At 40.1% G+C, this 7,615-nt stretch overlaps 1 long non-coding RNA gene across 3 annotated transcripts; it reads right to left on the bottom strand.

The window, feature by feature from the left end:
* Positions 1-4,080: 4,080 nt before the first annotated feature.
* LOC109735989 (uncharacterized) lies at positions 4,081-7,330 on the bottom strand. Of its 3 annotated transcripts, XR_006669695.2 has the most exons (3): positions 6,931-7,224; positions 6,542-6,861; positions 4,081-6,425 (listed from the first exon to the last, which is right to left on the bottom strand). It is a non-coding gene; the product is annotated as an uncharacterized lncRNA (long non-coding RNA). The 3 variants fall into 3 exon arrangements; XR_002226292.4 differs by having other exon boundaries at positions 4,081-6,861; positions 6,931-7,330; XR_002226293.4 differs by having other exon boundaries at positions 4,081-6,856; positions 6,931-7,330.
* Positions 7,331-7,615: the final 285 nt, after the last annotated feature.

Below are 7,615 nucleotides of genomic sequence, written 5' to 3'. Positions count from 1 at the left end.
TTTATTGCAATCAATAACAGCCCCTGCAGTGTTCAAGAAGGGTCTACCAAGGATAATCGACATGTTGTCGTCCTTGGGCATCTCAAGTATAACAAAGTCAGTCAAAATAGTGACATTTGCAACAACAACGGGCACATCCTCACAAATACCGATAGGTATGACAGCTGATTTGTCAGCCATTTGCAAAGATATTTCAGTAGGTGTGAGTTTATTCAAATCAAGTCTTTTATATAAAGAGAAAGGCATAACATTAACACCAGCTCCTAAATCACATAAAGCAGTTTTCACATAATTTCTTTTGATGAAGCAAGGTATAGTTGGTATTCCCGGATCTCCAAGTTTTTTAGGTACTCCATTCTTAAAAGTATAATTAGCAAGCATGGTGGAGATTTCAGCTCCCGGTATTTTTCTCTTATTAGTGATGATGTCTTTCATGTACTTTGCATAAGGAGGCATTTTCAAGATATCAGTCAAGCGAGTACGGAAGAAGACTGGCTCAGCATTTCAGCAAAGCGTTCAAATTCTTCATCATCTTTACTTTTAGTTGACTTAGGTGGAAAAGGCATAGGTTTTTGAACCCATGGTTCTCTTTCTTTACCGTGTTTTCTAGCAATGAAGTCTCTTTTATCATATCGTGCATTCTTGGGTTGTGGGTTATCAAGATCAACAGCTGGTTCTATTTCAACATCTTTGTCTGGTTCTTTTTCATTGTTTGGTTGAGCATCTTCATGAACATCAGCATTATATTTTTCATTATCACTAGGTGAATGTTCATTACCAGATTGAGTTTCAGCATCAGAAACAGAAACATAATTATCATTATCAGGAGGCTTTTCTACTTCAGGTTCACTAGAAGCATGCAAAGTCCTATCATTTTTCTTTTTCTTCTTCTTTTTAGAATGACTAGGTGCAGTAGTGTTGTTCCTTTGTGAATCCTGTTCAATTCTTTTTGGGTGTCCCTCGGGATAAAGTGGTTCCTGAGTCATTTTACCTCCACTAGTTGCAACTCTAACAGCAAAGTCATGTATATTGTTATTTATTTCATCAAGCAACTCTCTTTGAGATTTAGCAACTTGTTCTAACTGGGTTTGTACCATATAAGCATGCTTTCCCACACCTCTAACATCATTTGAGATTCTAAATAGCAGGTCACTCAAGTGAGCAATCATATCAGAGTTATATTTCAATTGTTTCATAACATTTGCATTGAAGTGATCTTGTTTTCTAATATAATTCTCAAACTCATAAAGGCATTGGCTAGGGTGCATATTGTGAGGATTATCATGATCATTGAATTTCATTAGAGAATTTACCTCTACCACCTTAGGCATTGGTGGTGTATCAAGCCCATGTATCTCTTTAATAGGAGGTAAATTTTTGACATCCTCAGCTTTAATACATTTTCCTTCATAGATTTCTTTGCCTCTTCCATATCTTCATGACTGAGATATAATATACCCCTGTTCTTCGGAGTGGGTTTAGGCGTTGGTTCGGGAAGAGTCCAATCATCATAATTTTTTAATATATTATTCAATAATTCTTTAGCTTGTCAAACAGTTCGTCCATTATAGAAGATATCAAGTATTTCATTTTTCTTAAGAGGATGATTAGGCAAAGCATTAAGTAATTGGCAAAGCCTCCCCCAAGCTTGTGGGAGACTCTCTTCTTTAATTTGCACAAAGTTAAATATTTCTTGTAAGGTAGCTTGTTTCTTATGAGCAGGCAAATATTTTTTAGAGAAGTAATAAATCATATCCTGGGGTCTACGGACACAACCAGGAGCAAGAGTATTGTACCAAGCTTTAGCATCACCCTTTAATGAGAACTGAAATAATTTGAGAATATAGTAATAGCGAGTTTTCTCATCATGAGTAAAAAGGGTGGCTATGTCATTCAACTTAGTAAGATGTGCCACAACAGTTTCAGTTTTATAACCATGGAAAGGATCAGATTCAACCAAAGTAATTAACTCTGGGTCGACAAAGAATTCATAATCCTTATCATCAATAAAGATAGGTGAGGTAGCAAACTCATGATCATATTTCATTCTAGCATTCAGAGATTTTTCTTTATACTTGCATAGTAATTTTTCTAGATCATCTCTATCCTTAGATGCAAGAATATCTCTAGTTGTCTCCTCATTCATAACATAACCTTCTGGTACCTTAGGCAATTCATATCTAGGAAGGCTAGTTCTAGCAAGTGTTTCAGGATTTCCAGTTTCAAGCTCATCATCAGATTCAACAACATCATGTTGTCTTACTATAGAAATTTGTTCATCAAGAAATTCACCTAGTGGCACATCATCATCATGCAAGGTACTAGCATCATCATAAGCATCATTCATAGTAGAAGTAGCATCATCAATAACTTGCGACATATCAGGATTGATAACATGTGGTGGTGTTGCAAGTTTACTTATAACAGAAGGTGAATCTAAAGCAGAGCTAGATGGCAGTTCCTTACCTCCCCTCGTCTTATAGGAAAAAATCTTAGTCCTAGCATCCTTCAGATTCTTCATAGTGAATAATTGATAATAATCCCAAGTCACTCAATAAATATAGCTATGCTCCCCGGCAACGGCGCCAGAAAAAGGTCTTGATAACCCACAAGTATAGGGGATCGCAACAGTTTTCGAGGATAGAGTATTCAACCCAAATTTATAGATTCGACACAAGGGGAGCCAAAGAATATTTGCAAGTATTAGCAGCTGAGTTGTCAATTCAACCACACCTAGAGATTAATTATCCGCAGCAACGTGATCAGTAGCAAAGTAATATGATAGGTTTGATAATAGTGGCAGCAGCAATGGTAACAGTAACAGTGATAGCAGTAATTTTGTAACTCCGGGGTTGCCGGAACAAAGCGTTAACACACGATGAATACATGAACTCCTCAAACTACGGTCATCACCAGGAGTGGTCCCGACTATTGTCACTCCGGGGTTGCCGGATCATAACACGTAGTAGGTGACTATAACTTGCAAGATCGGACCTAGAACATGGATATAATGGTGATAACATAAACGGTTCAAATCTGAAATCATGGCACCCGGGCCCAAAGTGACAAGCATTAAGCATGGCAAAGTAGCAACATCAATCTCAGAACATAGTGGATACTAGAGATCAAGCCCTAACAAAACTAACTCGATTACATGATGAATCTCATCCAACTCCTCACCGACCAGCGAGCCTACAAAGAAATTACTCACTCCCGGTGGAGAGCATCATGGAATTGGTGATGGAGAAGGGTTGATGATGACGAAGAACAAAGATCCCCCTCTCTGGAGCCCCAAACGGACTCTAGATCTCGCCTCTCAATGAAGAACAGGAGGTGACGACGGCTCCGTCTCGTGGAACGCGGTTATTCTTTCTTCGTGATTTTTTTCTGGAAAATAGGATTTTATAGCGTAGGTTTCAGGGTTTGCAGGGCCACCTGGTGGGGACAACCCACCTGGGCACGCCTGGGGGGCAGGTGCACCCTGGTGGGTTGTGCCCGCTCAGGTGCCCCCCTCAGGTGGCTCTTCGACCCAGAAATTCTCTTTTATTGGGTAAAAATTCCTCGCAAAGTTTCGTTCCATTCTGAGAACTTTTATTCCTGCACAAAAACAACACCATGATAGTTCTGCTGAAAACAGCGTCAGCCCGGGGTTAGTTTCATTCAAATCATGCAAGTTAGAGTCCAAAACAGGAGGAAATTTTTTAGGAAAAGTAGATACGTTCGAGACGTATCAGTCACCTAGATACTCCAATGTCACCACAAGTATCTGTCGATATGCATCAAACAATCTCAGATTCATAATATTCAATCCAACACAAAGATCTTCAAAGAGTGCCCCAAGGTTTCTACCGGAGAAAGTAGTACGAAAATGTGTATGAACCCCGATGCATAGATTACCCCAATGTCACGATAATCCGCAAGTTGGATACCAAAACATATATCAAGTGAATCAATAGAACACCCCATTGTCACCACGGGTATCCACATGCAAGACATACACCAAGTGTTATCAAATCCAAAAAATTTCAATCCGATAATAGTGAAACCTCAAAGGTAAAAACCCAATTCGTCACAACAAGGTAGAGAGGGAAAAATACCATATGATCCGACTATATTAACAAAGCCCATGGTTACATTAAGATCGTGCCGGATCAAGAACATGAGAGAGAGATCAAACACATAGCTACTGGTACATACCCTTAGCCACGAGGGTGAACTACTCCCTCCTCGTCATGTAGACCGCCAGGGTGATGAAGATGGCTTCCGGTGATGATTTTCCTCTTCGGCAGGGTGCCAAAACAGGCCTCTGATGGAGATTGCTTTGGTACAGAGGCTTGTGGCGGCGGAACAACTCATCTAGGTTTCTTTTGGGGGTTTCCTCAACATATAGGAATATTTGGCGTTGGAATAATGTCAGGGGGTCCACAAGGAAGTGACAAGCTCGAGGGGCGCAACCTAGTGGGAGGGTGCGCCCCCAGGCTTGTCATGCCCTCATGGCTCTTCTGGCCCTTCCTCAAAACTTCATGGGTCTCTTTTTGTCCATAAAAAATCACTGTAAATTTTCAGCCTATTCCGAGAACTTTTATTTCTGCACAAAAAACAACACCATGGTAGTTCTACTGTAAACAACATCAGTCTGGGTTAGTTCCATTCAAATCATACCAAAACTATATAAAATTATTGTAAACATGGCATGAATACTTCATAAACTAGATGATACCCCACGCGTTGCTGCAGTAATTTATAGATGAATTTCAACAATATAAAAGTATATGACATAAACAAATGAGTATATAGTATTAAAATTGATAGGTCATGGTTGTGAATGGCAGTGAGAATAATAAAATAGCAGTCATACACAGCCCCTTCATGTGAAAATACTGGCATTGATAATGTGCCATTGTCGCGCAGTTCAATGGCAAGCACCAATATCTACTATATGTAAATAGGACAAAATATTTATACTACAAGAACTTCAAGACAAGAAAAACAACCAGGAAATTATACAAACTAACGTTTTGTTAGTTTGCTCCTTGAATGTTGCCTACCCTATTGCGTACAATCTTGAGTGACAATCTGCAGTTAGTTACCTCAGCTAGCAATGTTGTATGACCAATTACCAACATTGGAAGAAAAACCTGAAACTACTATAATAGTTCGTTATGGATTGATAATAATGGTGATAACATGTTGTTTTGGCAAACCTATGTCAAGAAGCTCTCAGAGAAGACCACAATCTTCAGACTCTAGCATGGAGACTGAAAGAGCCTCACTTGGCATAAAATTCATATATATCTGATTTGAAGGCTGGACATATATTGTACTACCTTCCTGTGTATAAAGCAACTTGACAATTAGATAGGAGGACATCTGTTACATTTTGTGTACAATAATGTATGATTAAAGAAATCATGCTACCAATATATTTTTAGCTTTCATACATGGTCAAGAGAAGTCGTTAAATCAAAGAGTAAAAAACAAATTAATAACTTCAAAATAACATATGTAGAATTAGAACAACATGAGGGAGATGGGGTTATTCTTTGACTACATTATAAAGATTACACCGGTCACCTCACTTGCAGCTTGTTTGAATTTTCATCAACTACCTTGTCGACATGACTAAAAAAATGTTTGCACAAACAAAATGAGAGTGGGTGAGTTAATAGCAGACTAATAGTACCTCAAGGTGTTGGTGTAACTACTCAAATCAAAACAAATAGTCAAAGAACAATCAAATTTTAAATAAGCAACAACAACACAAATTATCCAAACAAATCTATATGTCCAGCCATTAAAAATATTAGTATGTGACAGCCCTACGAAGTATTAGTGTGTGACAATCCTACGACGCAGAAGGTGACTGAATCTTGTGTAGGAACAACGACTTGCTCACTCACCAGTGCAACAGAGAGGACACATCGCAACGTGTAATAACAAATAAGGAAGATGCAAATTCAGATAGTCCAAGTAAATAGGATTAAGAGGTCCACTTCACTCAAGATCATTAGATCATTGCATACCAGGACCATCCTTACAACCAGCTAGTCGTACCTAGGAGCTATCAACATTGGCACACTACATAACCTAAATTTGTACTGACTCTGGTTAATTAGGCTACTCCTCCTTAGTCCTTCCTAATTTCAAAGCAGTACCCATGTACTTTCCAATCATCATCCATAAATTGTAAACAAAATTCACACATACATACTCTCGCATAAGAAAGATTCATCGGAACAAAATAACTGCACACTATCTCCTTGTAGAAACTTTTCAATGTATGGTAGATGGCATTCGTATCCTTTATTTGGCAGAACAGGAACCCCTTGCAAAGCTAACACTTGGAGTGGTATATTCTTCAGCCTTATAAGTGTATAAAGGCTCTAAGGGTTAAATATTCCAAAGCATCACCATATGATTCTCAACTGCAAAACAGAACAGGGTTAATGCAGACGGTAACCTAGCCTATAGTCAACGAACTAATTGCAGGTTGAACAATCCCGAGTAGGAGGAAGCAAGGAGAGGAAGTAAGAACGCGCACCATGGTTTTTTCTTGCAAACGGGGTCTCATACTCCGCCTCACAGTCGGATGCAGATGATGGATAGCACGGTGCTGGACGCTCCGTCCTCGCTTGGTTGAGGTGGAATAGTTCGTTGTCGTCGGCGAGAAGGAGCGCCTGCAAGTCCACATCCACAGCCAGTGCCTCATGGCCTCACCCACCATAGGGGAGGTGCTGGAGAGCTGGAGATGCCGCCCATGGTGCTAGGTGAGGTGTTGTTCGAGCGCGTCACCAGACTGGGGAAGAAGAAGATGTAGTCACAGAGCAGCGTGGCGATGGCGGTGATGGCTGCAGATCTGTCCTGTTCAGCCCACACGGGGATTCAGATGAGTCACGACGGGGGCTTTAACTCTGGTGGATGAAGGCATACCAGCAGGGGGATTTGGATCCGGCAGCAAGCATCTGCGGTGCCGCAAAGTGGTAGAGGTAGCGGCGAGGAGACACCGAATCCCGGGCGGCTCCAATTTGTCCCATCACCGGAAGGAGATGGGCAATAAAATCCCTCGACTGGTGTTGAAGACAGATGATTGCTCGCATGCCACCATCCGTTTCTTGTGTGTTTATGGTGGGGACATAGTGGGAAGGAGAAGAGGACGACGTATCAAATGGAGAGGTTGAAGGGGAAAGAGTAGCAACGGTGTTTTAGAGAGGCGAGGTTGAAATCCCCAGGATGAGCTGCTGCTAGAGTGGAAAAAAGATTTTTTTAGCAACGCCATGACCGTAGGGGAATAAGATTAATTGGATGATTTTGCAACTGACTGATGATGTGGCATAAAGCTGATGTGAACAGTGTGCATGGTGATAGAATAGGTAGAAGTGGGGAGCAACTTCTTTAGAATGGTAGATTATAGATACGTTGAAGAAGTATCAACATCCCCAAGCTTAATTTCTGCTCGTCCTCGAGTAGGTAAATGATAAAGGAAATGATTTATGAAGTGTGAATGCTAGCATAATGCATAAGTTTGATCAATGATAATTTCAATCACCTTTTCTAACATCATTAACAACAACTCTTTCTTATAAAACTCATCTTGATAAAGTAGCAATCAATTCAC

Source organism: Aegilops tauschii, chromosome 2, assembly GCF_002575655.3.
Source record: "Aegilops tauschii subsp. strangulata cultivar AL8/78 chromosome 2, Aet v6.0, whole genome shotgun sequence".
Taxonomy (NCBI): Eukaryota; Viridiplantae; Streptophyta; class Magnoliopsida; order Poales; family Poaceae; genus Aegilops; species Aegilops tauschii.
The sequence above is the reverse complement of the archived record's forward strand: the minus strand, read 5'-3'. Positions and strand labels throughout refer to the sequence as shown.